The sequence below is a fragment of the Topomyia yanbarensis genome, chromosome 2, assembly GCF_030247195.1.
Source record: "Topomyia yanbarensis strain Yona2022 chromosome 2, ASM3024719v1, whole genome shotgun sequence".
NCBI classification, from domain to species: domain Eukaryota; kingdom Metazoa; phylum Arthropoda; class Insecta; order Diptera; family Culicidae; genus Topomyia; species Topomyia yanbarensis.
Genome location: NC_080671.1, coordinates 218309231 through 218335562, shown reverse-complemented (window position 1 = coordinate 218335562; position 26332 = coordinate 218309231).

The window sequence follows — 26332 nt, the reverse complement described above, 5'->3', positions numbered from 1 at the left end:
TACTTTGATCTGAAATTGTTGCCAAGTTCATTTTTTCACAACAATTCTGGATTGGCAAGTCACAACATGAGAATTGGGTAGTTTAATTTATCTGTTGGGTTAGCCAAAAAATGAAGACACTTTTGTATGGGACCTTGGCGTATTTAAGTTGTATTTGCTTCTACTTTTAGCTATCTCCTGGTATAGTGGCTATTCTAGGAAAAGCCACTATACCAGGAGTATTTTAGTAGAAATATAATTTATCTACCAAAAAGCTCATCTACCAAAAAGCTTCCTTACCAAAAAGTTTGCTTGTCATATTGGCTCAAATATTGTTAATTTTGAGTGAGCCACAAAAAATGACCAGTAACCGGATATCGTCTAGTCGATTGCACATACTTTTAGCTATCTCCTGGTATAGTTGGTTATTCCAGGAAAAGCCTGGGTGCTGAGAAATTAATTTTTAGTAGAAATATAATTTATCTACCAAAAAGCTCACCTACCAAAAAGCTCAACTACCAAAAAGTTTGCTTGTCATACTAAATGATATTGACTCAAATATTTTTAATTTTGAGTGAGCCACAAAAATTGACCAGTAACCGGATATCGTCTAGTCGATTCCACATACTTTTAGATATCTCCTGGTATAGTTGGGTATTCCAGGAAAAGCTCGGGTGCTGAGAAATTAATTTTTTAATAGAAATATAATTTATCTACCAAAAAGCTCACCTACCAAAAAGCTCATCTACCAAAAAGTTTGCTTGTCATACTGAATGATATTGGCTCAAATATTTTTAATTTTGAGTGAGCCACAAAAATTGACCAGTAAGCGGATATCGTCTAGTCGATTGCACATACTTTTAGATATCTCCTGGTATAGTTGGTTATTCCAGGAAAAGCCCGGGTGCTGAGAAATTAATTTTTTAGTAGAAATATAATTTATCTACCAAAAAGCTTCCTTACGAAAAAGTTTGCTTGTCATACTGAATGATATTGGCTCAAATATTTTTAATTTTGAGTGAGCCACAAAAATTGACCAGTAAGCGGATATCGTCTAGCCGATTGCACATACTTTTAGCTATCTCCTGGTATAGTTGGTTATTCCAGGAAAAGCCCGGGTGCTGAGAAATTTTTTAGTAGAAATATAATTTATCTACCAAAAAGCTCATCTACCAGAAAGTTTGCTTGTCATACTGAATGATATTGGCTCAAATATTTTTAATTTTGAGTGAGCCACAAAAATTGACCAGTAACCGGATATCGTCTAGTCGATTGTACATACTTTCAGATATCTCCTGGTATAGTTGGTTATTCCAGGAAAAGCCCGGGTGCTGAGAAATTAATTTTTTAATAGAAATATAATTTATCTACCAAAAAGCTCACCTACCAAAAAATTCATCTACCAAAAAGTTTGCTTGTCATACTAAATGATACTGGCTCAAATATTTTTAATTTTGAGTGAACCACAAAAATTGACCAGTAAGCGGATATCGTCTAGTCGATTGCACATACTTTTAGATATCTCCTGGTATAGTTGGTTATTCCAGGAAAAGCCCGGGTGCTGAGAAATTAATTTTTTAGTACAAATATAATTTATCTACCAAAAAGCTCATCTACCAAAAAGTTTGCTTGTCATAGTGAATGATATTGGCTCAAATATTTTTAATTTTGAGTGAGCCACAAAAATTGACCAGTAACCGGATATCGTCTAGTCGATTGCACATACTTTTAGCTATCTCCTGGTATAGTTGGTTATTCCAGGAAAAGCCCGGGTGCTAAGAAATTAATTTTTTAATAGAAATAGAAAATCTACCAAAAAGCTCACCTACCAAAAAGTTTGCTTGTCATACTAAATGATATTGGCTCAAATATTTTTAATTTTGAGTGAACCACAAAAATTGACCAGTAACCGGATATCGTCTAGTCGATTGCACATACTTTCAGCTATCTCCTGGTATAGTTGGTTATTCCAGGAAAAGCCCGGGTGCTGAGAAATTAATTTTTTAGTAGAAATGTAATTAATCTACCAAAAAGCTCATTGTAACGGACTTACTTTCTAGCATCACAAATTATTCCCACAAAACCAATCCCTATATGCACCAATGTGAATCTTTCTCAGGTCACAGGTCATAAAAACCAAATTTAACATATCCTTTAGTCAGGCCACTTGAAACGAGGCCACACTCATATTTTCCCACAGATCGTTAATTACTTGAACGATCGTTTTCAAATCCAACTTGCATAACCAGATGGGCGCATTCCAGTTAAACCATTCTGGGTCGCACCACTTGTTATAGCAACATTCTCACTAGGTCATTATTATGCTGAGGCGACAAATAAACAGCCTTGCGTAACCAAACAAAAGCACCGATAGCAACCAATGCACCCATACTTATTTATTGATTTATTTTCGCTTTTTTACGCTACCCGTACATAATTATGTACTTTGAAATTTTTGATGTACATAGAATAGTTTAAGTCAGGTTAGCTAGGTTAGCTCGTAAGATTTTAAAATGGAATAAATCACATTATGTTAAACAGCCAACAAGGGTACAGGCTAAAAGTTTAAAATATCACGTATCCAAAATGGCGACCGTGAAAAGTAAAGTGAAGGCAGCACAAGTGATAGTGAATTTTTGTCGCTCTCGATTTATTGGATTACTAACTTGCAAAAAGTTCTTCAATTCACCGACACATTTCTTAGACAATAGGCCGTACTAAACAGACAGCTCGTAAATCTACTGGAGGTAAGGCTCCGCGTAAGCAGCTTGCCACCAAAGCTACCTATAAAAGTGCTCCATGCACTGGTGGTGTCAAAAAACACCCCACTGAAGAACTCGAAATATGAAGTGAAAATGGACATCTAACACCCACTAGTAATCGTTAGAACGAACTCAAATTAGTGACAAGAAATCCAGAAGAATTCACACAAATAACAGTTAACTATCCAACCGAATAACACCATGAGGAAGTGAAGCAGCTGTACTGTATACTAGTAAACGTTAGAACGAACTCAAATTAGTGACAAGTGACAAGAAATCCAGAAGAATTCACACAAATAATAGTTATCTATCCACCCGAATAACACCATGAGGAAGTGAAGCAGCTGTACGGCAACAGTTTGGTACCGTTGCCGCCACACCCGCCACAGGCCCACGAGTTGTTGCAAATTAAGCAGTTGTACGGCAACAGTTTGGTACCGATGCCGCCACACTAGCCACAGGCCCACGAGTTGTTACAAATTAATTCGACACGTAGCAGTATCTCAACCTACTCGGACGGTTTGGGTGCATGACTGACGGAGAGTGACGGTGATACTAGCAACAGCAGCAGAGTCCTGAGGTAAGAGTTCGATGAATGCGCATGCAGTAAAAAGTGAAGAGTTTGTACAATAGTGAAAAGAATCGACACAAATAGTGTCTTGTACTGTTCCAATTGTCTTTAAATTAAAATAGAACAAAAACTAACCTGTCAAAGCCAACCAAGTGCAGCTATACAAAGGTTGTTATTTGATTACTATATAGTATTGATTGTCTAGATTTATGCCTCAGTATCATACAATATGATCTACTTAACCAAAACCTAATTTATGCACTACACAATCAAACAGTAAACAGGTTTTAGCTAAAATCTAGGCTAAAATTGTCTATAAAAATAAAATTGTCAACTGAAGTATCCGCCCAATAACCCTAAAAGCATATATCACAGGTGGATATTAAATTATTATATACTGTATATTAAATTTTAATTATTAGATACTAAATTACTATATATTAAATTTCGAAAAAATAGGGTCTAGAACAAGTAAATCCCCGACAGTAAGCGGAGATCCGCAAATAAATATTATCAATAGCTTGGAACAGCACGCAAATTGGCAAGATAACCAAGATACGAAATACTGGTTATTACTGACCATTTGCTCCATACAATTAATATTTACCATTTACCAAACGTACACAAGATACGTCAAGCGCCAAGCGTTTAAGAAGGCAAGGAAATCGCTTGCAAGTCTAGATCAGGTCTAGAATGCACATACATTAGACATAAAACAATAAATTTAACAATACAAAAAAAAAACATATGGAAAAAGCACTAGAAACATTAATAAAGATCGACAATAATTTAAAAAAATCTATCACCAAGAAATTTTCCTATTCCAATTTAATTGAAAAAGAAAAATTATGCAAAGCCAATTACAGGGCAAAACAAGAATATCTACTAATAAATGAGGATACATTAACCTCAGAGAAATTATTTTATTTTAAAAAATCATCGAGAACGTTAAATTTTGATATTACAACTGCAACAAACAAGAGATTGCACAAATTTAAAATAAATTTAGATTAAAAGGGATTAAAAGGGATAAATTTAGCTATCATTTTCACGAATCAGCTAAATAAATTAAAAATTATGGCAAATTTCGACATTAAAACGGCAGCGAAGCTAGCCTCTTTAATTCCACTATACGATGGTAATAAAGAAGGAGCTAAAGGTTTCATAGATGCTGTAAATTTTATAAATACGATCGTGACCGAAGCTCAGAAACCCACGGCGGTACAGCTAGTACTCACCAAGCTCACAGGCAAAGCGAGATACCTTTTTACCTTTTACGGTCCCAGCCAGCCTAGTTGAGATCGCACAGTGGCGGGTCTTCAAACAAAGGTCGGACAAAACCTCAAATGTTACCTAATTTGGCTGAAAATCACAATTTAAGTAAATTTTGAGGTGCTGAGCTCGTTTTTGATGTCAAAAGTCATAAAATATTAAATGCATTTTTCCATACAGTGTCATTGAACCTTTCTTATAACTATGATCCCGTTTTTATGATAGATTTTCCGTTACTGTTCACCAATGTCAGCAATATCATAAAAAATGAAGAACACTGCTTTAAATCCATTGTATAACGTTTTGGTTTACTGTAGATTATCTAACTATTTTACACAAAACACCATGCGCCTCCATATCAGCAACAAAGCTTCGAAATCTCCTTAAAATTTTTTGCGCACCTAGGCGCAGAACGAGACCATGATATTCGAAAAGTAGAGGTTATTTCCCATAGAATGTATACTATGTGACCGTTCCGAAATGATTCCGAAATTTGTACAGAATACATTAGTGAAAAAAGTATTTTTGATCTGACCACCTCAAACATATTTAAACTAAAAAGTCATAGTTCCAAGCAAATTTACCAAATGTATTTTATTCACCAAGCAAATTCTTTCGTTCTTCTACACAATGAAACTAGTTGTGCTAAAATCGGACCAAAATCAAAAGAGCAACATGCATTTGAAGTGAACAGAGCAATGGTAGTTTCGGAAATGAAAATCATTAAAAAGTTCGGACTTTGCTACGTTTAAACTCATGTTAAAAATCGTGTTCTTATCCAATGATAATAAAATTTTGAATATACATCATTCAATACATGAGAAATTTAGAAAAAATATAAAATATGAATATTTCAAAAATAATTTTTTGAGGTTTTGGCCAGCCTCCAGCCACTGTGGATCGCCCTGCAAATTCAATTGAACTGCACAGACAAAAGCAGTTCGGATTCCGCAGAAAACAATTTAAAAAAATATAAAGCATAACAGCGACCCGCGAACTTTTGCTAAAAGCGTCGACGAACTGAGCAATCAGCTCGCCAACGCATACATCCGAGAAGCCTTTCCGGGTGAAGTAGCCAAAAAGAAGGCACAAAAGGGAGGCATACAAGCACTGATAAGCGGCTCACGCCACCCCGAAACTAAAATGATGTTAAGAGTCGGCAAATTTGATACATTAAGGGACGCAATCGACTTAATGGTTGAAAACGAAACTTGTAATGAAAAAGAATCCGCCACCCTACTAAACATAAATAAAAATCGAACAGATGGGACAACCGAGTTAAACGAAACTCTTTCCAAAACCCCCCAAGTTACTATAACACACAGCAGTACTACCGTTCCCAAAGAGGAAACGGGAGGAACGACGCAATTCAGCGAAATTTTAATACCAATCAGCGCTATAACGGTCCACAGCGATCGTATAATAACAATTATACTTATCCACATAGAAACGTGTATAATAACCAACGAGGCCGTGGTCATTACCAACCTCAACAGACTCGATATGGAACAAATCGATTCCCGCAGAATCGACAAAACATGTATTTAGCAAGTACTGAACCGCAATCATGCATGGCTGACCAAGGCCAAGCACCAGCTGTGCCGGTCCCTGCACCGAGCGAACAGCAACAACAACAAATTCAAAACCATTTTTTGGGCCAATGTGTTGACTCTTAATATAAGCGCTTCTAACTTCAGAAAAGTTGGAGTGCGTATGGCCAATTCGATCTGTACGCTGATAATAGATTCTGGTGCAGATATCTCTATTTTTAAGAGTAATAGTGTAATGCCCAAACAATTAGTAAATAAGAATATCAGAGTAAAATTATCTGGAATAAGGGAAGGCGAAATAGAAACAACAGCACTGACCGAAACTGAATTAAATTTCGGAAATAACATAATCATTAAACATAACTTTCATCTAGTTAACGCAGACTTTCCCATTCTAACCGATGACATTTTGGGCAGAGATTTTTTCTCCTCCCATAAATGTATAATCGATTACGAATGTTGGTTATTAAATTTCTCAGTAAATAATACTAACGTGTCCGTACCTATACAAGGCAGCGTAAACAACAATTTCATAATACCGCAGAGATGCGAAGTGATTAGAAAATTAAGTAACAACAATCTTAAGGAAGACATGGTAGTCATCTCTACAGAAATTGCACCTGGAATTTTTGTAGGAAACGCTATCATATCTCCACAAAATCCCTATGTAAAAATAATGAACACAACGAAATCAACTGTAAATATATCCAACTTAGAACTTAAACCTGAAATGGAACCCTTAGCAAACTACAATATAATGAAAATTAACAATAAAGATAAGAATAATATGAGAAATAAAAAAGTTTTAAATGAGATAGACATGAAAAATGTACCAAGCTACGCACAACAAGAATTAAGCAGCCTAATATTAAACTATTCAGACATTTTTGCATTCACTGACGAACCACTGTTGACTAACAATTTTTACAACCAAAACATTAACTTAAAGGACAATACCTCCGTATACATACCCAATTATAAAACAATCTATTCTCAAAATACAGAAATAGAAACTCAAATTACTAAAATGCTAAAAGACGAAATAATAGAACCTTCAATATCATCCTATAACAGTCCAATTTTATTAGTACCAAAGAAATCAAATGATGAAACCAAGAAATGGCGACTAGTAATAGATTTCAGACAACTCAACAAAAAAATCCTGGCAGACAAATTTCCTCTACCTAGAATCGACACAATTTTAGATCAACTTGGCAGAGCCAAATACTTTTCAACATTAGACTTAATGTCTGGTTTTCACCAAATAGCGTTAGAAAATAACTCTAGAAAATTTACCGCTTTCTCAACACAGAGTGGTCATTACCAATTCACAAGCTTACCTTTTGGATTAAATATTAGCCCAAACAGTTTTCAGAGAATGATGACAATCGCAATGGCTGGACTAACACCAGAGTATGCATTCGTCTATATCGATGACATAATTGTTATTGGATGTTCCATCCAACACCACTTGCAAAATCTAGCAAAAGTCTTCGACAGAATCAGAAAATATAATAAAATATAATAAAATTAAATCCCCAAAAATGTAAATTCCTCAATACAGAAGTGACGTATCTAGGACACAAAATTACAGATAATGGAATACTACCAGATAGTTCCAAATTCGACACTATTAACAACTACCCCATACCCAAAAAATAGTGACGACTGTAGACGATTTGTAGCTTTTTGTAACTATTACCGCAAATTTGTGCCAAACTTTGCAACAATAGCACACCCACTAAATCAACTTCTAAAGAAAAATAAACAGTTCGTTTGGACAAATGAATGCCAAAACGCCTTTAACACACTAAAAACACACCTAATCTCACCAAAACTACTTCAATACCCCGACTTTGCTCAATCGTTTATACTAACAACTGACGCATGAGACGTAGGATGCGGAGCAGTTTTATCCCAAATTAAAAACGGAAAAGACCCATAGCTTTCGCGAGCAAAAGCTTCACTCCAGGAGAGAAAAATAAATCGACAATACTAAAAGAACTAACAGGAATACACTGGGGAATAAATTATTTCAAACCTTACATATACGGAAGAAAATTTACGGTCAGAACAGACCATAGACCATTAGTATTTTTATTTAATATGAAAAACCCAACCTCCAAACTCACTAGAATGAGACTAGATTTAGAAGAATTCGACTTTAATATAGAATACATTCCTGGTAAAAGCAACGCTACCTGCCTTATCCAGAATTGTTGCAACCTCAGACGAATTGAAAGCCTTAAACGTACTTACTGTCAACACTAGGTCCTTGACAAAAAAAATAAATAATAGCAATAATAATAATTCCAATATTAATAATAATAATATTAATGATAATATTAACAACAGTAGGGGAGACTGAGGAGACTTGATCCCCTTTTTTATTTTTCAGTCTAACTCCGTGGAATGATAAAAAACTATGTATTTTTTTGTAGTTTTATATTGTTTCTAGGGATGACTAATAATCATAAAAAAATTACATGGAAATATTATACTGGACATGAGCTATGAGCATTTCTGGAAAACAGCAAAAAAATGGAAAATTCTTAGATTAGTGGAGACTCGATCCCTAATTTGGGGACACTTGCTTCCTTTATGAAAACGTGTTTAAAAGAGCATGTAGGGTAATAAGCCTATTTTTGCCCTGTTTCTACTATCATCCTAACCATCTGAAGCCTTTGGTTAGAGCAGCGTCTGCTATCTTTGCTCAACACATTGACTTAAATGGTATTGCGATAATAGGCGTACTCGATTAGAGATTTTGCTGCGCTCAAACAGAAGATTTTCACCATTCTCAAGACAATTTTGTTATTGTATTGGCTCTTAATAAGAGGCGAATGACCTTAACGTTAAAACCTCTATAATCGAAATAAAAAATGGGCCTTAATAACAAATCAAAGAAGCTGAAATGATAAAATTATTATTGTTATAATGTGGTACCCTTCTTAATAGGGCAAAAACGGGTACATTACCCCATTCAATTTTATAAATGGATTGTAGTATTGATTAAATTGTTATGATTAGATATTGTTATTTTTGTTACTACATATTACTACATATTATTATATTATATTATATATCTCTCATCTGATTTTTTTACGAATTCCCCAAATCTCCGTGCAATTATTTGAAAGCTGTCTTTATTATGGTTGAGGAACGTCAAATGTGGGATGAATGGTTACTACGTATACTGTAGTAAACAATTACAGTTATGTTTCTTTACGATGAAGCGTTCATTTTTGACATTTTTTTATGACAACAATGACTTCAATTGTTCTGGTGTGAATTTGGTTATTTTTAGTGGTGTGTATGAAGTATGGCGAAGGGGATCAAATCTCCACGAATTTGAAGGGATCAAGTGAACCCATAGCATCTATTTCAGCAAACTTTAGTAAAAATATAGTTGAACAAAAGAATCAGCTTAATCATAACGAATTCATATAATTGACATTCTCCTGTAATTCTGTATGCAAAAGTAGAGTATGTAGTGGGTGATATTATCAATTTTATAAAAGTTTGAAAATTTAGAAAATAAATCTTCTTCAGTTCTTCTGAGATTTTTTTTTAAATCGGTAAAAATTCGGTTACACAAAAGTCCAATTTCTTTTTTCTGTGTTAATGAAATTTATGTTTAGATAAAACTACGCAACTTTATAGTATATTCGATTAATGTATTCTGATCCGCCTTTGACTTACAATGATGGGATCAAGTCTCCCCGGGGATCAAGTCTCCTCAGTCTCCCCTAATAATATGAACAACAACTATAAATTGCTTAACGACAATGGACAAAAGACGAAAGGTAGAGAGACTGATCACCTCACTATCTATACTACTGAAAACCCGACCGAAACAAGAAACTTACCTAAACTAAGAATAACGGTAGAAAATAACTATTTAATATTCAATATATACAAAGACGCGCAAATGAAAAAAATGATTGCAGTAACTTGTAGTAAGTTACTAAACAATATATGCACCTAAAAGTTGGGAAATTCAGGACGCTCATTCTTGAAATTCATATTTTTGCATAACTACTCTCTTTAGCCAATGGAATCCATTAGGTGAATTCATTGAAGAATTCTGTCACTACGTGGGGCTAGTGTGAATGTTAACGATCAATGCTACGGATAAGATTAAAGGAAGGTGAATGTCGTATGGGTAGTTATTTGCTCAATTTGGAACGTTGTCACCACGGGGCGCTAGTGTACATGAGAAATAATGTCTTGAACAAATTTGAAAAAATTGTACAACTCTGCAACTTCGAAGAATATAAGTAAAAAAACATTTCTGTAATGTAGTTTACGATTGATTGACGAATAAAGAGCATAAAGAGCTATGTGGCGTAGCCACATTAGTTGGAATATTTTATTTAGTTACAAAATAATGTTTATGTGTAGACATGTTTATTCGAATGATTTTGGATTTTTAGGATTATAAAGCTTTGCGATATTTTCCTCGAACACGTCTGATCATGTCCGAGTAAATGGCAAGCTATCGGTCGTGTGAATAAAATATTTTCACTGCTTAATGTGGCTACTCCACATCGCTCTTATAGCGTGGTATAGCCCCTATGTTTGAGTATACCGGGCAAACGAGTGGATCACAGATTTGCTTGCACTTACCACGGAAAGACTACTCCCTCCTCGTCCTGCGTATCCTCAGCGGCTTTGCGCCGTTTCGGACCCTTGGACTCGGTTATGCGGCCGAGCCGAATCACACTAGCTTTGACCCTCACGCCACTTTCTCGAGCACAATAATACAGTTAGTACAGTTACTTGGAACAACTTATTTTTCTAGTTTTCACTACTTGAGAGCTTTCCCCCCGATTTTTTTCATTTGTTGTTGTAAAATAAGTCATTTAGAACCCAAAAAAATGGGTCGGTTTTCAAAAAAGCCGCGATTCGGAACAATTACCCCGCGTTCTGCTGCTGAATGGTGAGCACGGTACCCTGTTTTTTTTATTCATTTCGTTTATTTGATAGGCACAAATGCGTTAGCTTGGCGGTGCCAAATTCTTTTGTTTTTACATTTTGGATATTTTAAAACTAGGAGGTTACAATGTTGAAATATTTTTTTTAAAAAAGAAAAATGTTACAGCTATCTTAAGACTAGAAATAAGATTCTATATACAAGAGAGGGGGCAAAAGATTTTTTTCATGAAAAAAATTTAAAACAAGGAATTCAATAGTAATAATTTTTAGGAAATATTTACAGTTATCTTAAAACTAACAATATAGTTTGGTACACAAAAGGGGGAACAAATATTTATGAGAAAATTCGCAGGTGTTTTAAGACTAGGGATACAATTCTATTTACAAGATGGGGGATAATAGTTTTAACAAAGAGGTAAAATTACAACTATCTTAAAACTAGGAATACAGAATACAAATTTGAACTTTTTTAGCGGAGACTTATGCTTGGTCAAGATATTCAGAGGGGGGCTGTAGAAGCAGTTGTATCAAGGACAGGGGAGAGAAAGCGTAGATGGTGACCGGGAGAGAAGAGCAAAGCTTGCAACTTTCGGGCAAACGGGAGATCAGCGAAAGATTACCGCCTCAGTCTAGTAGGTCGGATTGGCGGATGGTATTCTTCGGACCCGCGGGGAATCCTTCAAAAGTCATCGGACCTTGAGTCGCTCTCGCTTCAGTTTCCGTAGTGGTAAGTGCGACGGCGTTTACATAGTTGCAGTCTGGAGCTGATCGGTCCCACAAGGCAGGAGAAAGCTTCTAAAACGAGAAATAAAAAGAGAGGGGCTAAATTGAGATATTTGTCGTTTTAATGAAAGTATAAATAAGGGACATATAGGGGAAATCACGATTTGCCAGTATATCTCGGACTGGGACATTGGGTGGTCTACCTCGGGCCCGAAGGGATTCCTTTAACTGAGACCTGGCGTCCAAGTACCCGGCGCATACTAAGACAACGTGCTCGATGTCGTGATAGCCCTCGTCACAAGCGCACAGACTACTCTCCGCAAGCCCAATACGCCGCAAATGCGCATCCAAGGTGTAGTGGTTGGACATAAGTCGGGACATTACACGAATAAAATCCCGACCCACATCCATCCCCCTGAACCAAGGCTTCGTTGATACCTTTGGGATAATGGAATGTAGCCATCGTCCAAGTTCACCATTGCTCCACGAGGTTTGCCAACTGTTGAGTGTCCTCTGACGACAAATACTAAAAAATTCGTTGAAGCAGCTTGGTCTTTCGTATATGTCACCATTTAATGCGCCCACCTTTGCTAATGAGTCGGCCTTTTCATTGCCCGGGATAGAGCAATGAGAGGGGACCCAAACAAAGGTAATTTGATAAGATTTTTCAGATAACGTACACAAGGACTCCCGTATCTTCCCCAGGAAATATGGCAATTGCTTTTTGGGCTTCATCGCACGAAGAGCCTCGATGGAGCTGAGGCTGTCCGAAATGATGAAGTAGTGATCTGTGGGCAGAGTATCGATGATCCCAAGGGTGTACTGAATTGCAACTAACTCTGCGACGTAAACTGAAGCGGGATCATTGAGCTTGAATGAAGCGGTGATAGTATTGTTGAAGATACCGAAGCCAGTGGACCCATCGAGATTTGATCCGTCAGTGTAGAACATTTTGTCACAGTCGACTTCTCGGAATTTATTATAAAATATATTGGGGATCACTTGCGGGCGTATTTGGTCCGGCATTCCACGAATCTCTTCCTTCATGGATGTGTCGAAGAATACAGTAGAATCAGAAGTATCTAGGAAACGAACACGGTTGGGAGTATATGAAGAAGGATTAATGCTCTGTGCCATGTAGTCGAAGTACAAGGCCATAAATCGGGTTTGAGAATTAAGCTCGACGAGCCTCTCGAAGTTTTCAATCACCAACGGGTTCAGAATATCGCATCGGATGAGTAATCGATATGAGAGTTCCCAAAATCGATTTTTTAGCGGAAGAACGCCCGCCAGCACTTCGAGACTCATCGTATGGGTCGAGTGCATGCAACCCAAGGCAATGCGCAAGCAACGATACTGGATTCTCTCCAGTTTGATGAAGTGTATGTTCGCAGCGGAGCGGAAACAGAAACACCCGTACTCCATCACCGACAATATCGTTGTTTGGTATAACCTGATCAGGTCTCCTGGGTGAGCACCCCACCATGTTCCAGTTATTGTTCGGAGAAAATTGATCCTTTGTTGGCATTTCTGTTTCAGATACCTAATGTGACATCCCCAGGTACCTTTAGAGTCGAACCATTCCCCGAGATATTTAAATGTGAAAACCTGGTTGATCGTTGCACCCATTAATAGAAGCTGGAGTTGCGCCGGCTCACGCTTCCTAGAAAAAACAACCAACTCAGTTTTCTCCGTGGAGAACTCAATACCCAGCTGAAGAGCCTAAGCAGACAAATTGTCCAAGGTATTTTGTAATGGTCCTTGCAAGTCGGCAGCTTTGGGCCCGGTAACAGAGACCACCCCGTCGTCTGCAAGTTGCCTTAGCGTGCATGAATTGGCAAGACAATCGTCAATGTCATTCACGTAAAAATTGTAGAGCAGGGGACTTAGACATGAGCCCTGGGGAAGACCCATGTAGCTAAATCGCGATGTTGTTAAATCACCATAAGAAAAGTGCATGTGCTTTTCAGACAACAGGTTTAGCAAAAAGTTATTTAAAATTGGCGAAAGACCATGCTGGTGCAGCTTCTCTGACAGAATGTTGATAGAAACTGAGTCAAAAGCCCCCTTAATATCCAAGAAGACTGATGACATCTGCTCTTTGTTAGCATAGGCCGTTTGGATTTCTGTAGAAAGCAACGCAAGGCAATCGTTCGTCCCTTTGCCTTTGTGGAAGCCAAATTGTGTATCTGACAGTAAGCCATTTGCTTCAACCCAATTGTCGAGGCGAAACAAGATCATTTTCTCGAACAACTTCCGAATACAGAGTCCGGACAGATCTTCTTGGCGAAAGCAAATATCCAACGGTTTGAATATTCCACGTTCTCGTTGGTTCTATTACGGTTACGCATACGTCGAGCCGTACCCCAAAGAGTGCTCATCGCTGTTTCTCTCGTTAACCCGTCGACGAACCGGCGCCAATAACTGCGTTTTTTGGCTTTCATTAGACTCTTCATTCGCTTTTCTAACGACGCGTACTGTAGATAGCTAGCGGGTAACCCGTCTTCCCGGAAGGCCTTATATGCAGTGGACTTTTCCGCGTACAGCTTTGAGCACTCTTTATCCCACCACAGGGTGGGAGACCGTCCATGGGTATTCGCGCTGGGTACTGGTTTAGTCTGAGCTTGATTCGCACTGTCGAGAATCAAGCCAGCCAAAAACCTGTACTCTTCCTCCGGAGGAAGTTCTTGAGTGGATTCGATTTTAACGGATATCGCGGTCGCGTAACTCTTCCAATCAATGTTCCGTGTGAGGTCATACGAGACATTGATTGTTTCCGATGGTCTTGAACCGTTAGCAATTGAAATCACGATAGGCAAATGATCGCTACCGTGGGGATCAGGGATCACCTTCCACCTGCAATCTAACTGTAGCGATGTTGAGCATAGTGATAAATCCAACGCGCTTGCGCGTGCTGGTGGTGTAGGAATCCGCGTCATTTCTCCCGTGTTTAAGATGGTCATGTTGAAATTGTCGCAAAGATCTTGGATTAATGTTGATCTATTATCATCAATAAGACAGCCCCACACCGTACCGTGCGAGTTAAAGTCTCCCAGAACTAGCCGCGGAGCCGGTAAGGATTCCGTGATATTACAAAGCGTTCGGTGCCCTACCGAGGCTCTAGGAGGAATGTAGATGGAAGCAATGCAAAGGTCTTTACCTTTGATTAAAACTTGACAAGCGACAATTTCAATGCCTGGTGTCGAAGGGAGGTTAATTCGGTTGAAAGAATAGCACTTTTTGATCCCCAAAAGTACTCCTCCATAAGGGTTTTCTCGATCCAGACGGATTATATTAAAGTCGTGGAAGTTGAGATTTATATCGGAAGTTAACCAAGTTTCACATAATGCGAAAACATCACATTTTAAACTGTTTAGTAAGAATTTGAAGGAATCGATTTTCGGGAGGATACTTCTGCAATTCCACTGTAGGACAGTGATCGAATCAGTGACCTCGTTTGATGACTTAGCCATCGAAGGATACGATCGCTGCAAGGAGGGGCCATTTAGCAGTCAACTGTCAAAAATGTTTGCACCATAGGGAGAAAATGTATCAGAATGCTTTTAAGAGGATCAGTAACATTGAAAGCTGTGAAAATTAAGTCCACTATGTCAGAAAATTTCATTAGTCCGCTACTGGACTGAGTATCTGTTTGAAAAAAGGGAACACTTGGGGTTTTTGGTGTCCCTGGAAGTGGTGGATACTCCTTGTTAGAATTAAAATTTCCAAGTCCTGGAGCAACTTGCTTCGGCTTTAGTGCATCACTTCCATTGGATTTATTGATTGTAATTGGCGCACTCTGAGTGGACGACACCTTGGCACCCTTACGAGGCAATCTAGGGGAGGCTAGATTTTTCCTCTTCCTGGACTCCCCTGAGTTAACCAAAGATGTTCCCTCTTGTGGGTCGTCAGATTCTTGCTCAACGCCAGCCAAACGAGCAAAGGAATTTTCGGAAGGGACAGATGGCGAAGCATTCTTAAGAATTTCTGCATAAGAGCGCTTCGAGCGTTCCTTAAGGGAGCGCTTAATTTTATCCCCGCGCTGTTTGTACGCGGGGCATGATTTAAGATCATGCGGAAGGCCGCCGCAGTAAATACACTTTTCAGTTTCTCCACCGCAAGAGTCATCCTCATGTTCTCCCTCGCATTTGCCGCACCTTTTCTTATTGCCACAATATATTGGGGATCACTTGCGGGCGTATTTGGTCCGGCATTCCACGAATCTCTTCCTTCATGGATGTGTCGAAGAATACAGTAGAATCAGAAGTATCTAGGAAACGAACACGGTTGGGAGTATATGAAGAAGGATTAATGCTCTGTGCCATGTAGTCGAAGTACAAGGCCATAAATCGGGTTTGAGAATTAAGCTCGACGAGCCTCTCGAAGTTTTCAATCACCAACGGGTTCAGAATATCGCATCGGATGAGTAATCGATATGAGAGTTCCCAAAATCGATTTTTTAGCGGAAGAACGCCCGCCAGCACTTCGAGACTCATCGTATGGGTCGAGTGCATGCAACCCAAGGCAATGCGCAAGCAACGATACTGGATTCTCTCCAGTTTGATGAAGTGTATGTTCGCAGCGGAGCGGAAACAGAAACACCCGTACTCCATCACCGACAATATCGTTGTTTGGTATAACCTGATCAGGTCTCCTGGGTGAGCACCCCACCATGTTCCAGTTATTGTTCGGAGAAAATTGATCCTTTGTTGGCATTTCTGTTTCAGATACCTAATGTGACATCCCCAGGTACCTTTAGAGTCGAACCATTCCCCGAGATATTTAAATGTGAAAACCTGGTTGATCGTTGCACCCATTAATAGAAGCTGGAGTTGCGCCGGCTCACGCTTCCTAGAAAAAACAACCAACTCAGTTTTCTCCGTGGAGAACTCAATACCCAGCTGAAGAGCCTAAGCAGACAAATTGTCCAAGGTATTTTGTAATGGTCCTTGCAAGTCGGCAGCTTTGGGCCCGGTAACAGAGACCACCCCGTCGTCTGCAAGTTGCCTTAGCGTGCATGAATTGGCAAGACAATCGTCAATGTCATTCACGTAAAAATTGTAGAGCAGGGGACTTAGACATGAGCCCTGGGGAAGACCCATGTAGCTAAATCGCGATGTTGTTAAATCACCATAAGAAAAGTGCATGTGCTTTTCAGACAACAGGTTTAGCAAAAAGTTATTTAAAATTGGCGAAAGACCATGCTGGTGCAGCTTCTCTGACAGAATGTTGATAGAAACTGAGTCAAAAGCCCCCTTAATATCCAAGAAGACTGATGACATCTGCTCTTTGTTAGCATAGGCCGTTTGGATTTCTGTAGAAAGCAACGCAAGGCAATCGTTCGTCCCTTTGCCTTTGTGGAAGCCAAATTGTGTATCTGACAGTAAGCCATTTGCTTCAACCCAATTGTCGAGGCGAAACAAGATCATTTTCTCGAACAACTTCCGAATACAGAGTCCGGACAGATCTTCTTGGCGAAAGCAAATATCCAACGGTTTGAATATTCCACGTTCTCGTTGGTTCTATTACGGTTACGCATACGTCGAGCCGTACCCCAAAGAGTGCTCATCGCTGTTTCTCTCGTTAACCCGTCGACGAACCGGCGCCAATAACTGCGTTTTTTGGCTTTCATTAGACTCTTCATTCGCTTTTCTAACGACGCGTACTGTAGATAGCTAGCGGGTAACCCGTCTTCCCGGAAGGCCTTATATGCAGTGGACTTTTCCGCGTACAGCTTTGAGCACTCTTTATCCCACCACAGGGTGGGAGACCGTCCATGGGTATTCGCGCTGGGTACTGGTTTAGTCTGAGCTTGATTCGCACTGTCGAGAATCAAGCCAGCCAAAAACCTGTACTCTTCCTCCGGAGGAAGTTCTTGAGTGGATTCGATTTTAACGGATATCGCGGTCGCGTAACTCTTCCAATCAATGTTCCGTGTGAGGTCATACGAGACATTGATTGTTTCCGATGGTCTTGAACCGTTAGCAATTGAAATCACGATAGGCAAATGATCGCTACCGTGGGGATCAGGGATCACCTTCCACCTGCAATCTAACTGTAGCGATGTTGAGCATAGTGATAAATCCAACGCGCTTGCGCGTGCTGGTGGTGTAGGAATCCGCGTCATTTCTCCCGTGTTTAAGATGGTCATGTTGAAATTGTCGCAAAGATCTTGGATTAATGTTGATCTATTATCATCAATAAGACAGCCCCACACCGTACCGTGCGAGTTAAAGTCTCCCAGAACTAGCCGCGGAGCCGGTAAGGATTCCGTGATATTACAAAGCGTTCGGTGCCCTACCGAGGCTCTAGGAGGAATGTAGATGGAAGCAATGCAAAGGTCTTTACCTTTGATTAAAACTTGACAAGCGACAATTTCAATGCCTGGTGTCGAAGGGAGGTTAATTCGGTTGAAAGAATAGCACTTTTTGATCCCCAAAAGTACTCCTCCATAAGGGTTTTCTCGATCCAGACGGATTATATTAAAGTCGTGGAAGTTGAGATTTATATCGGAAGTTAACCAAGTTTCACATAATGCGAAAACATCACATTTTAAACTGTTTAGTAAGAATTTGAAGGAATCGATTTTCGGGAGGATACTTCTGCAATTCCACTGTAGGACAGTGATCGAATCAGTGACCTCGTTTGATGACTTAGCCATCGAAGGATACGATCGCTGCAAGGAGGGGCCATTTAGCAGTCAACTGTCAAAAATGTTTGCACCATAGGGAGAAAATGTATCAGAATGCTTTTAAGAGGATCAGTAACATTGAAAGCTGTGAAAATTAAGTCCACTATGTCAGAAAATTTCATTAGTCCGCTACTGGACTGAGTATCTGTTTGAAAAAAGGGAACACTTGGGGTTTTTGGTGTCCCTGGAAGTGGTGGATACTCCTTGTTAGAATTAAAATTTCCAAGTCCTGGAGCAACTTGCTTCGGCTTTAGTGCATCACTTCCATTGGATTTATTGATTGTAATTGGCGCACTCTGAGTGGACGACACCTTGGCACCCTTACGAGGCAATCTAGGGGAGGCTAGATTTTTCCTCTTCCTGGACTCCCCTGAGTTAACCAAAGATGTTCCCTCTTGTGGGTCGTCAGATTCTTGCTCAACGCCAGCCAAACGAGCAAAGGAATTTTCGGAAGGGACAGATGGCGAAGCATTCTTAAGAATTTCTGCATAAGAGCGCTTCGAGCGTTCCTTAAGGGAGCGCTTAATTTTATCCCCGCGCTGTTTGTACGCGGGGCATGATTTAAGATCATGCGGAAGGCCGCCGCAGTAAATACACTTTTCAGTTTCTCCACCGCAAGAGTCATCCTCATGTTCTCCCTCGCATTTGCCGCACCTTTTCTTATTGCCACAATAGGTGGCTGTATGGCCCAGCTGCTTGCAATTGCTGCAGTTCATTACCCGCGGTACAAACAGGCGAACAGGTAGACGAACCTTATCCAGGAGGAGATAGTTGGGGAGAGAAGACCCGGAGAAAGTCACCCGAAGCGAATCTGACAATGAATAAGTTGTCTTATTATTCTCAGTTCTTGCGGAATACAATTGCTTGCATTCCAGAATCTTCACATGTTCAAGTGAGGGGTCCTTAAAGCAACCAACTCCGTACTTCAACACGTCTTCGCACTTCAAACCCGGTTCGGCGACGACCCCGTCGATCTCCACTGCTAAACAAGGAATATACGCTTTAAATTGCTTTGTAAAACGTTCGCTGCGAGCAATCTGGTTTGCCTGGTCGAGGTCATTCAGTAATATGCGTATCTTATTAGCTCTAACACGTGTTATCTGAGCTACGGCCGGGTAGTTAGCAGTCAGCTCCCGTGAGATTTCTAAAATATTAAGCGATTTCGTGATGGGCCGGAAATAGACCACCCTGGGTCCAGTCGAACTGGCTGGGTATGTTTTAATACGAGGAGGACTCGGGGAATCAGGGGAGGGAGTAACTTCGGGTTTATCCGGTATATCCATGGGAATATCATTCCCATCTAATGTTACTTCGCCCTCGGCCATTTAGGCACGAGGATAGCACGTGGTGTAAACGAGAGATGAAACTTATATTCAGGGGAAACAGATCTAAGAAGTAGCGACCGATCGGGGGAAAGGGAAATGAAAAAAAAAGATACTTAGCTTATTTAGCGGCTTGTCCGGTTATTCCACTATTCACTTCACCAACCTAGGCACCGGCGAACAAAGCCAGCCTCAAACAATGGTTGACCTTCACAATGTATATATAGTGATTTACTCTATGCACAGCACAAGAAAAACGATCTGCTTCGATCGAGAGCTCAGACGATTGTGACGGTACCCTGTTGCTACTGTAGGGTGATATGTATCCGCTGGATCTGTATCTGCTACGGATTGTAAATAAGTATCCGTGAAGGAGCTTACAAAACACGAGTTTCTTAAAAAAAATTTTGAAGGAAAATACTATGAACCGAACCAGGTGTATACTGTTACTTTCAAAATAAAAACGTGTTTAATCCACCTAACAGTGTGATGAGACATTTCTTATAACTCTTATCACTCTCTTCGGATATTATATCGTTTGAGAAAAATTAGAACTTGATGCTTCGCGATGTTTTTGATTATACATACTACATGGGATAGTGGCAGGACTCAGAGAATCGCTCAAATCAGCATAGGACAACATCAGTGCTAGAAATCTCAAACCAAATCAATGGGAAAGCGAAAAAATGGCCCATAAAATAGACATACCAACGAATTATTGTTAATGCTCTGTTAATAAAATATCTATATTGTGGTGGGAAAGCTGAATTTTCCTAAAGGGGTTATATATTGTACTGAGCCAAAAAAAAACGAATGTTTTGTTGAATCGATTTGAAGTTTATACTTTACTCAAATTTCCAACGCGACTTAGAACTAAGAAATCAACGCTTTTTCTTGAAAAGGGCGATAGCAGTGAATATTTCCAGACTTGGTTTTATTTCCTATTTAATAACTATTGTGTTTTTTACATCCTAGATTGCATGATTCAGTGATCGAAACCCAAAACTTCTTAAAGTATTAGAAATTATTAAATTAAAAATTGTTTTTGCTATTCAAATTGACAAAATGATAGTATCGCCCCTTTGGCGATTGTTTACTTTTTCGGTCCCACCTATCAGCATTGAAGTATCGCCCTTACGTTTTTTTACAATAACTACCGTTCTACATCACCGATTTCGTCCGTGTTTTTTCAATTGAGATCATTGTTACTATTTACAGCTGGTATCAACTTGATAATCCTAAAAAAAATACGAAAATAACAGTTTGCTAGCAGAAAAAGTATCGCCCTGTTTGTTTGCATGGAGCGTGGAGGGCGAAACTTTAAATAAACAAACAAAAATACAGTTTCGCCCGTTGTATTTTTTGCTGTAGTTTAAGAAAGCAATATCGTAGAATCAAAATTTTTAGGTTAATTTGTTGCGTTTCAAAGCCCTCATTCGCATGTATGAAAAAAGCCCTATGTTTACATTTGTGAGTATCGCCCTTTTCACAAAAAAGCGTTGATATGAAATCGCAGCTCCTGATATCACGCTATCTCTGAAGTGCATGCGTGCATAGTTTCAAATTTTACATCGACATCGTCTTTTTCTAAAGGTGACTTCCCAGTAGTATCCTTGATTTGAATTATTATCGCTAATCCTAATGCCAAAGAACAAATAAAAACCTTACGAAAACGAACCGTTTGGGAAAATCATCATCATTACTGGAATTTTTTTTCACGAAACTTTTCGATAACCTTCCGTTACTTGCGTTAATGCACTGGGTGCACAGTGCTCTGAAAATCTAACGAAATCGTTTTAGGGCACCAGCGGGTCTGTAAAGAATACTAAAAATTAATTTCTATTCCATAATTTTCAGTTCAGCAATTCGAGAGATCGTGCTCACCGCAAGCCATGAGAAATAGACTACGTTGTGAAGCGATGGTCACTATTTATTAAAAAATCACGGCTAAATAAAAATAAAACTATTAAAAAATTTCAAATAGTTTATAATTTTCACAAACTTATTAGGAAAAATTGTTTAATAAGCTTTCGTAATATTGTGTAGGAAAAAAGCTGAAAATTTCAGTATTTTCTCTATCTGCAACATATAAACCCTTAAGTATACCAATTAATTGGTATACGAATTGGAATAGGTTCGCCAAATTTTGGAAGAATTCTATAAAATAATCCCTTGAAAGCTACCTAAAAATTGTTGTAGTTCGATGCAATAAAAAATCCCCAAAAATGAAATGTACCTATTAATGTGAAACACAGTGAATAATACATACAATAAAGACCCATTTTTATCAGTCTCATTGTGTACTTTAGGCTGACAAAATGGGGACATTGACTAAATCGGGCAATTTTTTTCTTTATAATAAACTGAAGCTGTTAAAATATTCGTCTCGTCCCTTGATGTAATCTGATAACTATTTCTGATTATGATGAACTTTTTATTTTCGCATATTTCGCATATCTTCATGATAAGGGAAACATGCTCAAGAGAGGATTTACTCGAATTCAGTCTTGTTCGTCTGCTAAAGCCCATCAACGAGCGTAGAACGACTTTGTTTCTACTTACTTGAAGTCAGCGGCGTAGCCAGAAATTCGGTTTGGTGGGGCTTTGGTGAAAATCGATCACACTGTCCAAACGGCATAATTCCGAAACCGTAATTTTTGAAGCTTTAAAATCATGCAGAATTAATTTTTCAGAAAATAGTAACAGAGTTCGTGTCTTTAGCGAATTTGTTGAGACTTTATTGTAGTCATGAATATTAACCTGAGAAAATTCACCATACATACTTCTTGGACGATATACCGTCAAAATTATTTTATCAAATGATGCGCTGTTTAACGTTTGTAAAACTCATCGAAGATACTAATCTTTCGAAATTGGCGGTTTCAAAATGATGCTATCTGGACCTTAAATTACTGTTTTTAAACATTTGACCTATACATGTCATTGGTCATACAACAAAAATCAAATGCTCATCAAAATCGATCAGAACCTGCTAGAATCGAATGGAAATCGTCATTTTTCATAAATTTCTCTCTACATTCGGAAAGTGTTATCCTCGTTATTAATCATATTACGTTTTCGTCTCAACTCGACGCATTCCCAAAATAAAAACCTGTTTTAATCCACCTAGTGGTGCAATTGTGCCTGTCTCATTTGTCCAAACTACGATGGTTATGTTCAATAAAATGGTGGAAATGAATATTACATGTTCAGTACGATGTGCACATACATACAATGGATCGACAGCCACGATCTTGAGATACTATGTGATATTGAAACATCGATTGAAACCAGCGGCGGATCATGGAGAAAGATCCGGGAGGTCCAGGTCCTGCCGAAAATTTTCAACTTGTTAAGAAATTTTAAACTAGTTTTAATTTTAAAGTAGCAACCCCTCACTGCATACTCCCACCGGGCCGGTATAATTGACGATTTTTGGAGTGATTGCATATAGAAATGAGAAAGGCAAAAATGTAGCAAAGTCCAAAGAAGTCAATTTTTGTCAAACATCTCAATGTTTCATGCATTTTAAAGTCATTTGGCATCAAAAATACAAATTTGATTTTGAAAATTTTTCATTTCAGTTTATATGGGAATTTGCTGTGTGATTGCACTCTTCAACTCGTTACTTTCATTTGAGACTAACTTTGTGCAAATCGGTCCAGCCATCTCTGAGAAACAGAGGTCACATTTTTTTCCACATACACACATACATACACACACAGACATTTTCCGATCTCGACGAACTCAGTCGATTGGCATATGACACACGGCTCTCCGGGTCGGGATTAGGTTGACGAATTTTAGAGTGAATGAGAAAGGCAAAAACTTTTTTAGCAAATGTTGAAAGTTATGCATTTTTTTGGTGAGCAGTTCTATGTTTCATAGACATTAAATCAATTTTAACTTCGCTTTCTATTGAATAAAGACCCTAATTACAGTACATTTCTACAAAAACGAGCTCAATTTGAAAATAAATCTGAGGATTATGATTGATTACAGAACTCTGGAATTTTCTATTGGAATGTTTTCAGGCAGGAATTTGATATTGATGCTATTGGACAACTGTGAAATCAAGACCAATAGATCAATTACATATCAGGACCTCATTTGGACAATTTATCAAAAGTCCTCATGATGTTTACAACAACAGGTTATCAATCTACGGATCAGATAATTGTTATTGTAATATTGAATTAAATCAGTCTGCATCAATAAATTTTCAACTTCAATCCAATTTTTTTTTGGTGTGGTGGGATGGGGGGGGGGGGGGTTGTATGGTGTTAAACCCCAAAACCTTCTCTTGGCTATGCCGTTGCTTGGAGTTATTTATTTCGCTTTTCATTTTCGGATATGTTTCAGATTGATCCGATGGTTATAAGTTAGAAAAATTGCAGTCAGAAGGTTCGCACAAATGAACATTTTTGTACTGATAAGTTATCAAGTTCCTTCCAGACAACTTGGAAGTGTTCGGTGATTATTTCTAGCTATTGTAGAAAGTAAAATGAAATGCAAAATTCGTTTTATCGAAATAATGTTTAGCTTATTTCAATGGATTATTACTATATTGAACAATAAATAGGCGACAAAGAGTAATCAACAAACAACAAGCCATAACTTTTAAAGTATTCAAAATAGATATTTAAAGTCTTTAGTAAAGTTATTCGCAAAAATAAGAGCTACAAATTTGCTGAAGACATCATTTCGATATAATCACTTCCAAGAAAATTTGTGTGAAATATCTCACTCATAGGGGGATTAATCAGCAAAAGCACAATACCAAAAGAAAGGGCATATTGCCTCCATTAAATTCTCTGAAGATACCATTGACCTAAAATAAGCCGTTTTGGCGTTAATAATAGATTACATCTTTTGGTCATATTTCTGGCAATGGGAAATCTTTCGTCCGCATTTAATGTTAAATATCTCTTTTGATAATAGTCCGATTTCAACAATCTATAGCTTGTTCGAAAGGTATTCGTTAAAGCTGTCTAAAACATATAAATTGTTAATCTATGTTGTCAATTTCGGCAGATAATTCAAAAAAACTGCAATAAACGCCATTTTTACGCATTCAAGTATTCATATCTTGGGAACTAAACATCAGAATCAAAAACAAATTAATAGCGTTCATACTGTTTTGCCTTTCTCAATAGAAAGGTATTGCAATTGCTCTGAAAACCGACTTCTTAACGGAGGCCCGGAGGGCCGAGTGACATATACCATTCGATTCAGTTCGTCGAGTTCGGCAAATGTCTGTGTGTGTATGTATGTGTGTATGTATGTATGTGTGTGTATGTGTGTGTGTGTATGTGTGTGTGTGTATGTGACCAAAAATGTCACTCATTTTTCTCAGAGATGGCTGAACCGATTTTTACAAAAATAGTCTCAAATGAAAGGTACAACGTTCCCATAGGCTGCTATTGAATTTCTAATGGATCCGAATTCCGGTTCCGGAATTACAGGGTGATAAGTACGAACACGCAGAAAATGTCGATTTTAAGAAATTCTGCAATGAATGTATAAAGGTGATTTTTTTTCCAAAATATGACCACAACTGCTTCGATTTGTAGTATTAGGTCACTAACATCCATTCAAAGTCTATTTGGCCACGTTGGCCACCATCCTCGGTTCCGGAAGTCCCGGCGGAAGTATCTAAATTCAGAATAATAGTCACATCGGTTTCTCGGAGATGGCTAGACCGATTCGACTAAACTTGGCCTCAAATGAAAGATGTTGCGTCCCCGTAAATGGTTATTAAATTTTATCCCCAACCGACTTCCGGTTCCGGAGTTACAGGTTGTGGCGTGCGATCACATAGCAAATTGTGATTCAAACCGATACTCCGATGAAAGCAAAAAAGGTAAAAATTTCGCTAAAATGTCTCTCAAACAACTAAAATTTGCTGTTCTAGGTCACCGACGGCCAACCAAACTTTCGTTGACTACATTGACCACCATAGACGGTTCCGGAAGTGACCGGGAAAAGCGGCCATCTTTCAAAATTTACGAATTCACATCAGTTTCCTGGAAATGGTTGGGCCGATTTTCACAAACTCCCAAATGATAGCTATAATATCCCCACAGATGTTTATAAAATTTCGTACGGATCGCTTATATAGGGCCGGAAATATAGACTAAATCGTCCGGTCACATATGAAATTCCCATATAATTTTTTTTTTCAAAGGGGGGACCCCATGAAATTTCAGAGATTGAATTCGTATTTTTGATGCCAAACATCTTTAAAATGCATGAAACGTCGAGATGTCATCCCGAAAATTTTTTTTTATAAATGTCGACTTTTTGGGACCGATTTCGCACCTTTTTTCAGCTCAATATTACCGTGGCTGCTTTTCTTTTTCAAAATTTTAGAACTCGAATAATGATTTATTTTCCTGTATATGTTTGTCATGTGATGTACAATAATAAAATGTAATATATGCATTTAAAAGCTTTTAATGAATATAAACAACGCACACATTCTCGTGATTCATGATTGAGGAATGCAGAATTGCACCGCTAGG